This window comes from Lonchura striata, chromosome 19, assembly GCF_046129695.1.
Source record: "Lonchura striata isolate bLonStr1 chromosome 19, bLonStr1.mat, whole genome shotgun sequence".
Classification (NCBI taxonomy): domain Eukaryota; kingdom Metazoa; phylum Chordata; class Aves; order Passeriformes; family Estrildidae; genus Lonchura; species Lonchura striata.
The window spans coordinates 2,877,023-2,887,872 of record NC_134621.1 but is presented as its reverse complement, the minus strand read 5'-3'; the positions used below and the strand labels follow the sequence as shown (position 1 = coordinate 2,887,872).

The 10,850-nt window shown below is 38.2% G+C and overlaps 1 long non-coding RNA gene across 1 annotated transcript; it reads left to right on the top strand.

Annotated features, from left to right (window-relative positions):
* Positions 1 to 2,655: 2,655 nt before the first annotated feature.
* Positions 2,656 to 7,115, top strand: LOC144247237 (uncharacterized). The gene is made up of 5 exons (XR_013340964.1): positions 2,656 to 2,805; positions 3,239 to 3,332; positions 3,701 to 3,743; positions 4,100 to 4,159; positions 7,062 to 7,115. It is a non-coding gene; the product is annotated as an uncharacterized LOC144247237 (long non-coding RNA).
* Positions 7,116 to 10,850: the final 3,735 nt, after the last annotated feature.

Below are 10,850 nucleotides of genomic sequence, written 5' to 3'. Positions count from 1 at the left end.
TAACTATTTTCTTCTGTAACAGATGAAATAAGTGTACTTTCAGTAACTGAAGTTCTGCAGAACCGTGTTGGCGGTTCTGAATGTTTTGTAGTTACCAAGTGTGAGTAATCCTGGAAAGGTTTTGAACCCAGAGGCTGAGGTTGGTGCAGCATTCAGGGCATTCAGTGTATGGTTGTGAGAAGCACAGAAACTTCCAGTGTTCTGATTATAACTTTTTTTTCTTTAACCACACACTTGCATAAACTTTCAGGTCTTGATCTTACAGTATTCAAGCCAGCTGGGCTTTCCCACCAACTTACACTAGAACAGCCTCTCTGTGGGGAGAAATTCCCCTAATTAGATAATTTTACTCTGCATTCAGTTTTTTAAATGAGCTACTTCACTGGCTGTAAGAAATTGCTGTTGCTCTTAAATATTATCTTGGTGCTTTTGAAGTATCTGAATTCAATGTTGCTTTATGAACAATACATTTTATTCTAAATGTTGCACAGATAGATTTTAAAAAATAAAAAAGTAGAGAAGGTAGTTTTTTGAGACTTTCTCAAGATGAAAATGCCACTTCCTCTGTATTTGTGTTCTCTCTTTGCTCTGTACCTTTCAGATTTTTCTTTGTCCAAACAATGACTCATGTAAATAACTCAGTTTGGCTCATGGAAGAATTGTGACTGGTGACACTTAGGCTCAGTGAAGTGTCTTCCAGTGCGCTCAGATTTTTGATTGTTGGTGTTATTACAGTGAGAAGGGAAGAGGACTCAGCCTTCTGTTACATTTTCCTCCAAAGTCTTCAAGATCAGAAGAATCCACAACTCTGCCATATTCTCAGCCAGTTCAACCTCATTCTTGTGCCTTTGCAAATGCACACTACAAATATAAATATTATTTAACAACTTATTGTTCTGCAAGTAGAATAATACTGCCAGTACCTGGTATATTGAGTTGCACTCACTGTGTAAATTACTGGTAGAATGATTGTTCTTGTTCATAGTACTGGAATATAGCGCAATTCATCCCTTACTAAGGCTTCCCCCAAACCTCCCATGACACTGGCACTTTATGCTGAAGAAAAATCAAGAGAAAATAGACTTCTAAACATTTCCTTTTGTAATGTTATAGTGTGACAGATGATATATTTGGGTTGCTATATGAGCATATGCTTTTGAATATCTGACTTCTGTAGAGCAGAATATTATCATTATTTTCCAGTAAAGTTAGTAGAATGGTGAATGGAAATGATTCTGAAACAAGATTATTTCTTCTGATGGATATGATGAGCAGTGGCTCTGCTTTAATCAAAATGGCCAAGTAAGGCTTTCTGCTCCTGTGGGTCTATAAAAATTGAGGAATTTGACTATGTTCAGATGTCAGAACTAAACCCATATGAATTACTTGCCCTCTTATTCCAATAATACATTAAAAAGGAACTTTAGGAGAATTACCTTAAGTAGAATCATAAGTTGTGCTCTTGCAATACTGAATACTTAGGGCATAAACCTATAACATTAAATGTGAAAAATTTCTGTAGAGATTTATAGTGGAAGTAGCTTTAAAACCACCAAATTTTGGTTTTGTTTTTTGTTTGTGAAGTGGACTTACTGTGTCAGTTGGTTTTCTTAGAACTGTGGATCTACCAAATCTCTTGAAATGCGAGTACTTACATGCATAAACTGAAAACTTCATCTAAATAAGGGCTCTTCTGTGTTGAACTTAAATTTTAAAGCATTAGTTAAAGAAATGAAGTTACAATGCACTGGTTTTCATAGTACTAACTTCATCTTCCATTCCTTTGCCTTCAATAGAAGCCATTTTCTAAAATCACAACAACTACAATTGTGCTCTTAGCTCACATAATGTAGTATCACCTGAAAAGTTTGTGTCTTGCTGGGGAAAGGTAGTCTGGCCTATATTGTGATTTACTTCTGTAGTAAAAAATCCCTACAAAACTGGAGGAAAAGTGTTCCATATAGCTCTTGGAGATTTCTTGGTAAAATAAGGAGTTTTGCAGATCACCACAGACCTGCTGGAGAGGGGACTAGAACTGATGTGAGATACTGGAATAGAGTACTTAACAGTGTTTCAGTGCCCTGTTTTCTTACCAATTCAAATTGCTGTTTAATTCTCTCTTTTCATACTCTAAATGCTTGTAAGTCTGTAAAGATTGGTCAGAAAGTCAAGAGAAATGCTGCGTTGAGGCACATTATTTAGAAAGATAACAGAGAGTCAGGAACCTGGTTTTATTCTGAATTCTTCAGGCTTAGTAGATCATCATGGGTTTTATCTTGTGGTAAAATTGAAATATGACTTTTATAAGCCATGATCATTGGTCTGATTTAATAGGATGAAATACTATCATCAGTGTAATGATGCTTGTTACTACTTTTGCAAGAGGCTTTCATGTCCTGTGCCCTGTTTTGGGCTTCTAAATCAAGACACCCCAAACAAGTTTCAGCTGTGTGTTGTGTTAAGCATGTTCTCATGAGTCACTGCTGAAAATACTGATCGGTGGATAGCAGGAAGGAGAATGCATCAAAGGAGGAATTCCAGAGGTTGCAGAAGTGGAGTTTCAGTTTGAGATGTGTAAATGAAATGTGGCTCAGAGAGGAATGGTGAACCTGAGCACTGTGGTTTGAATGTCCTGTGCCAGGACAAGCCTGCTTCCTCTCTTTTCCCTGTCTCAGCAGAAGCAATTAATTTCATTTATAATTCCAGAGATTCCTCACCACTACAGCACTCGGAGCTCTGGCAGTGAGGATTGTGGTTTCACAATTCTGAGGAGTCAACAGATAAACTGGATGGTTCTGAGATCAGGTAGAGCTGATAAGTGTGAGAAGTTACATGTTCACCACCTCACTTAGGTCATAGAGCAATACTTCTTTCTGTAGTTCTTGTGCATAAATCTAAAGCTGACTTGTATTTAAAATGCCAAAATCAGTCTGCTCTACTCAGACTGGTAATTGTGTATGCAGTAAGTAGAGACAGTGAAATATCAGTCTCTTGTATGGACATATGTTGCTAATGAACTCAGTTACATTGGTTCTTTGGCTTCAGTCAGGTAAAGTGACAAACTGCATATGCTCTCCTAAAAAATGTTGGGCTTAGATATTTAAAATCTAACTAAAGAAGGAATTGTTTTTCAAGATAGGCTATTCTTTTCTGAAGTTAGTGTGTATTCCTGTTCTTGATCTCCATGTCCTTGGAATACCTGTTAAATCTCATCCTCGCTCTTCCTGGTTCTCTGCAGAAATTTCTTCCCCTTCCTATATGCTCCTCCTTGGTTGGTCAACCTTGGTGCAGACATCAGAAAACATTTCAGCAGAAGAATTTCATCACTGTTTGTAAGCTTTTTTAAAATAATAATTTCAAAGCAGTTTTTGACATGACCTATTTTTCAAATGAACACAGAAACACTAAGACAAGAAAGTGCTATATTCAGTGGCAAAAAATAAAATCCTATTGTAGTAGGATTTTTTGGAATTTAAAAATTCCATCACAGGCTAAACTCGACTCAGCTTTGAGTGTGGTACAATAGTGTTTAGCTTGTGATTCAGCTGTTGGTCTGGGATGACTTAAAGTGAGTCTCTGTAGAGCAGCTCTGATAATTCTTGTGCTGGTTTAAATCCCAAATTAGATAAAAGTATTTGGGGATAATAGAATGCAACATATTTAATATATTCCAGTGACTTTTCTTTCTGTTCCTTTCCAGAAGGGCAGATGAAAGTACAGGTTGCAGTAGATAATTCTCATAGGTAAAAATTATTCTTGTCTGTAACATCCTGATTCAGTGTGTTGTGTGGGCTTGCAGATATGAGTTTGGGTAAGATTTAAGCAAAAATACCTCACCAGGTTGTGTTTTGGTTGTGGACTTTGCTATAAATTAAGATAGCTGCGGGTGTGTTTTGTGAATGTGTAGAAGAAATAACACTTCCTGTAATTCATATAGCTGTTGTCTCCCTATATCTAAAGTATTAATTTAATATCTAAATTAGCAATTTTTTAAAAGTCTGATCATATGATCAAGATTTGCATAACTTTATTTAAAGACTGATGAATTATAAATAAATATAGGAAATGCAGGAATAAGGTACTTATTCTTCTTTTTTAGGATAACTTCCAAACACCATAGCCAGAAGAGGATCTCTGATGGAAGTCTAGAAATGCTCTGGTGAATGTGCACAGTGTTCCTGTCAGATCCCATTCCAGGGCTGTGCAGGGCTGCCGGGCTGTCCAGGGTAACAGTGACTCGGGTGGCTTCATGTTCCAGCTCCCACAGCTGCTGCTGCTCTTCCTTTTCCTTTTGCAGTCTCCCCACAGCCTCTGACACACTTTGAGTCCTATATGATAACCTGGGACAGGAACTCACCTAAATACACCTCAGAAGGGTGGTATCTTTGACTGTTTTTTTTTTATTCCTGTCATCTCTTTCATGTGGTTTCCTCTCAGTCACACCAGGGAGGTGCTGTGAGGCTGGGAACCAGTGGCAAGCCCAGGAAATGACACCAGCACTGCAAGCTTGGGATTGAACTGTGGGCTAAACATTGATCTGTGACGTGAAACACCTTTTCACCTTGTAGTCGTGCAGAAAAGCACTGAGGAAAAAGCTGATCTAGCTATTCAGATTATTATGTCAAGTTATTCTGGGATCTTAGGCAAATAATAACATTTTTGTGACAAATTTAAAACCTATTGAGCATTAGAAATAGGATATTAAGGATTTAACTTAAAATTATGAGCTTCCAGAATGCTGATTTTAAGAACTTTTTTCTTCATTTGCCTTTTCTGCCTCATGCCTTCCTAATAATAAAAAGTGTTAAGAGGGAAAAAGAGTTTTTGATGATACTTGGTACTTAGTAGATGATTTTAATTCACTTGTTTAAAATTTTCATTACTCTTTGATATCAGATCTTTGTGGTATAAAATAGCAAAGGTGAGTTCCAAACTGCAGGGCAGTGTTGATGTATTTAATGGTGAGCTGGCACCAGGTGTTCTCAAAGAGGGTGAGTTTTGTTTAAAATTCTATACTGGGAATTGGAAGAAAAAAATATTTTTAGATACAAAAATACCTCTTTTGGATGTCCAGTGATCCTCTCTCCTTTCCTGCTTCCATCCATCCTAATCTTGGTTTATTCAGTTACAGCTGTGAGTGATGTTTTTCTTCCCCTCTTGTGTACTAAAACCCTGCCTCTGCAATTACTGCAACTGTTTTACTGGGGGAAAATAGCCTTTCTGTCTTCTCTTACAAAGGAAGAAAATTAGTGGAATGAGATTTTCAGCTGCATTTACATGTCTGGGTTTGTGTAAAGACTGAACAGAATCACAGGTGTCTGATTCCCGAAAAAAAGTTGATAAGCTGAAGGAAAAATGTTATCTGTGGAAGAAACTGAAGACTGTTACTGGTGTTAATTATAGGAAGCATCTTCTTACCTGTATTTGCTTTTTTCTTTAATCAGAATGGAGCAGAAATCAAAGAATGAGAATGCATAAATCGTGTGACATTACAGAAACACATTTTGTTGTACAAAGGCTGTTAGAATAAGAAACTTGAAAAGCTTTTGAGGTAGTGGGCTACCACTTGCTGTACTTGGGGTGTTGTCATACTGACACAAAACCAATTCATAATGCTGCCTTCAGATCTTGGCCAACCTGAGAGGGGGCCAAAGCCCCCTGCTCTGAAATTAAGATACCTTTATATTGAGCAACATTTCTCTTAAAAGCTGCAGAAAGTAAAACACAAACAAAAGGGTCAGGCGCAAAAGTCAGGCAGGAAGACCATCACTGGCCCCAAACTTGCAAATAAAATCAATTCTGCAGAGCTCTGTACCAGTATATGACAAAAAGTGCATTGAATGATGTGTCACAGGTCAGTTTGCAGAATTGTGCTTACATCAATAATCAATTTGATTCCTGAAAATAACTTATTACTAAGTGTTTTCTGGGGAGGAAAACAGCCCTTTTAAGTAAAATAAAGACAATTTGAGTGAAAAGTGCCATTAGGGATGTGATGAAGGAAAATACAAATAGTCCCTTGAAACTGATTAGTAGAAAGTTAAAAATTCATTCAAATCCTGGAGCCTGCCAACACACTAATTAAGTTGTTGTGTTACTGAGCTTCTCAAGTCTTCCCCAGCACTGACCAGCCCCAGGGCAGTGACAGCAGTCTGCTTCTGTAGCTGCTCTATTTACAGGCAGGTTCCAAATTTAATAGTGTTTTACAAATATATTTTGGTTTAGAAACTTTAATGGTGATCTGTGAAAGTTGACTGATTTTATGTCTGTGTCCTTGGGAGAAAGGGCAATTGTGTTTGTGAGTTGCAACCTACTAATATTTCAACTCTATTTTAAACTCTCAGTTTCTGGTTTTATTTATATCTAAGAATCCTGTTAGAAAGTGGCTGGATTTTATCTGCAAAGCTTTTGCACTCGGCAAGTTTCAGGTGGCATAAACAGCTTGTGATAAGTCAAAAAAGTCCTGGAGCTGATGCTGTGGAATATGCTCTGCTGTGTACTTGATGCATATTGCTGTTTTTCTCTAATGCTGAAGTCCATCCTCAGAAAAGCTTTAAGTGCATTTTAAATTTTTAATTTATTATGGTCTATATATGTATTACACATATAGAAACACTTCTCTTCATGTTAGCTTTCCATGATTTCTACAGAAGAGCAAACTTTGCTCTTCTGTTGTTTTGGGTTTATTTTTTTCCCTGAGCCACGTGTTCAGGGGAGGACATTGGAAAAACATTCTTCCCACAGAGGTTGTTGGGCACTGCCCAGGCTCCCCAGGGAATGGGCATGGCCTCAGGGCTGCCAGAGCTCCAGGAGAGCTGGGACAACTCTCAGGGTGGGATTGTTGGGTGTCCTGGGCAGGACCAGAAGTTGGGCTGTGATTATCTCTGTGGGTCTCTTCCAGCTCAGGATACTCTGTGATTCCTTGTCCCAGTTCTGCACCTTACTCAGTGGTTTAATAACAGGCAGTGAAAAACTGGGTGTTGCTGACTGCATATCTGTAATAATTACAAGCCAATTGTTCCACATTCCTCATGTGCTCAATTCTGTCACTGTCCAAACAGGCAGTTCCCCTGGCAGCAGGGATGCCCCACAGAAAGCACTGGAATAGAGGGCACTTGGAAACACTGGTGAGAAACTCTGGATCCTCATCACGAGGTGGGTGTTTATTTGGTGGTTAGAATATAGTTTGTTGCATCATTCCTTTTCTGAGACTGAAATGAAAATAGAGTTTCAAATTAACCACAGGCTAATTCAATTAGCAAAATAAATTGAAGTGGAGGAGATGGGCTTTGAAGAACCCAAGTCCACAGCAGAGAGATTTATTCTTCTGTTGAACATGTGTCAGTAATTACTGTGTCTGAACATCAGTAGCTTCTGGTCACAGACTCTCTGCTGGCTGCTCCTAACACAACCCCGTGGTGGCCTTTGACTGGTGAGACTCAGCTTCATTTTTCTGCTTCTGATTGAGATATTGTAGTGCCTGTGTATTGGTATTCTGAATATCTGCTGAAGGGAACTATTTTCCTTGTGTGGTTCTGTTTTCCCCAAGGGTCTCACCTTTACAGTGCTTATTATGCATCACTCAGGTGAACATGTAGAACTGAGTGACATCTTTCTGCCTCAATATTCTATATTTGCACTAGATATAAATTAGTTTTCATTGATTTTTTTTTTCTCTCCCTGTGTCAAAAAGACTATGGTATTGATATTTGGGCAATATTTCTTTTTTTAAAAAAGGCAATCTCAGACCTGTCTGTGCTGTCCATTTTGTATTGCAAAGCATGTTAACATGAGTCTGAATCTTGAAAAGATTCCTGTCCCTCCTGTCAGAAATGTTTATATTGTCCCCTTGCCCTTCTGGAGGTTGCTTGAACACCTTGCGATTTGCACAGGACTCAAACAGAATCTGTGCACCACAACATTTGTTTGCATTTTTTTCCTAAATCATTCTAAACTATTTCTAAGCTATTTGTTGGTCAAGTGTTCCTCTCCCAGAAAGAAGTCAATAGCGTAACTTTCTCTTTTATCAAAACTTTAAATGCTTTGTGTTTTAAAGATTAGGTATAAACTTAAGGAAGTTACATAGAAAAAGCAATTAAAAACAACAACCATTCTGAATATTTTGAGATTTATTAGGAAAATTATAAAATCCTTGGGGCCAAACCTGAGACTAAATGAACTTCAGTATCTTGTTTTGTCTTCAGGAAGGACATTCTCAAGCAGCTCCATCTTCTGTCAGTGTTGCAGATGCAGTTGTGCAAGACTGGCTCTTGATAGATTTTGGTATAAACAGAGAACAGAGGTTGGTTGTTGTGATGGAGGATTCCTAACAGAGATGGAAAATGTCCTATTTTAAGTCGTTCAGGCTTTGGCTAGACATTAAAAATACCAATGCTAAATACTTTATATGGATGTGAAAAGCAGTGCTGCTGTCATCATATTCCTTATAGGATCTTCCTTTGTGTGCTTTGAATTCAGCCAGTTTCTTTATAGGCATCTTACAGTATCTGTTTATGGAACATGAGGTTGTTCTCACAGTGCTTTTGCCTTATTGCATGATTTCAATAACATTTGTCTCTAGTGAAAACAATTGCAATTTCTTAACCTTGGTGTAATAGCTTTTCATACCTCAGTATCTCAGTAACTCTCTTCTGAAGTTTGCTTTGTTCTACAGTTATCCTGTTGGACACAGTAAGAAATATTTCAAAGGCAGACATAAAGAAAAATATGTCTTTACTTTTCACTGTTACTTTCTTTTTGGCTTTCTGTTGGCTGAGAAAAAGGCATTGATTTTAAAACAAATAAACCCAAACCAAACTGATTTTGATAAAAGCTTCATTTCTCTCACCCTAACATGACAAATTTCAATTAGAAGGCGCTGTCATAAAAAGAATATTTTAAAGCCTGTTTTTCTTATGGATTTTTGTTAGTTTACACTCTGTACAGGTTTTGATTTACCTTTGGTTATGTTTCATGTAGTTAATTCACATTTTAATTCAAACAGAGTTGCTGTACATTTCTTAATCCATCAAAGAGATAAGATGAACATTCCATTGCAGAAAAGACAAAAGACCTTGGGGAAAATTCTTGCAGTAGAATTGTGGCTCGTAACTGATAGCAATTACTAATGACCAACATTCAATCCAATGAGTGCTGCACTGATGACACCTAGTCCTGATTATGCTTCAGGACTTCACTGTGTGGAACTCTTGGTTAGAAGTGGGTAACAAAACTTCAATGCTTTAGAATCATCAGGTCCAATTTTAAACATAAAATAGAAGCCTGAAGAATAATTAACTATTTCTTTGGCAAAGGTCTGGGTCATGCAAGGCTGCATTGCAAAGCAAGGGGGGGGTTTGCATTTCCAGTTAACAGACACTGTTGTTGCAGCTTCTAAAAATCAGTTTGTGGTGTTCCAGTGTGGAGTGCCTTTCTGAATGATTACCTGGGAGAGTGGAACGGATGCTCTCTGTTCAAGGCATTTGAGTTTTCATTGTCTCACAACACATGGAGGATTTGGGGCTGTGGCTTGATCCTTTTGGTCACTATGAAGTTACCCTGTTCCAGCATGGCTGAGTCAACCGCTCACCTCCTCAAACTGCTTGAGGTCAGTTATGTAATTGCTCTTTGCAGATAAGAATTAATTAGCCTGATTATTTTTCATAGCTTTTGGATGGCTTCCCCACCTGGAGAGGAGCTACTCCTCTGTGTCAGTGACTGATTGCTGAGCCAGAATCTTTCTGCCTTGCACTTGTAAGAAGTGCTGACTGTTTCTCTGGGTTGTGTTAGGAAGCAGGCAGCCTGTGGTTAGAATGCAAAGGATAATAAAGCAGTTCTACAAATGAGCTGGCCAGCCCAGCGAGCTGCTGGGTGGCTTTGGCTTCTGCAGTGCTCATTTCCCTTCTGTCCCAGGTCAACACCACATTAACAAGTGGCAGGTCAGGTAGCTGTGTTTGTCCTCCTCCCCATTCCTCCTACAAAAAATGTGTTCTGGATGTCTTAGGTTTTTAAAGAGCATTTCACTTTACAGCTTTATTACTTAAAAGGTGTGAAAGTCATCCATAAAGTAAAAAATGCTAACATTTGAGGTATAGCGGTTTATTTTCTTCTGTTATTATTAAAGTCACTTCAGAAACTGGGTGTATCTGGAAAGCTTCCCACCATTCCCAGCCATTTGCTGTTTTCAATATTTTGCAGCAATTACACAGTGCCTTTTTAACACTTTTCCCTTGACCAAAATGCATTTGTGAGAAGATGACTAAATCACAGCATGAGTCCTGCTAAGTTTTACACACGTTGTTAAATTTAAGCATGTAAAGAGCTCCTGGATAGTTATTGGGATTACTCAAAAATGTGGCTGCGGGTTTGAGGCTCTGCTGGAGGAAGCTGTTACTGCTTACAAGAGGCTTCTCACCTTGGGAAAGGAAAAAATGTGCTTGTCAGGGATAGTAATATGGGAAATCTTTCTTCATTCAGTTGTGCAGGGTCCAGTATTTGGAGGGCTCATTTTATTATATCACATGTGAATGTTACTGAAGTGGTTCTGACAATTAACTTTGTAGGATTTTGTTTACTAAAAATCACATCTCACTGGAAGCCTGAGACACTTACTGTAATAAAAAGATTATGGATAGCTCCTAATAGCTTTTAAAAGCTGTTTAATTGCTGGTTGTGTCAAAGTAAGCAATTAAGGTCACTTAATCTACTTGATTATTCATCATATTCCTCTAGTAGTACTCTGTGCTTGGGATCTGTGAAAATGTGCATCTTTAGAAGCTGCTGCACTCATTCATAGCCCTCAGTACAGGGCACGTGTAATAAGATAGAAAACTTCATTCTGTGGCGGTGCT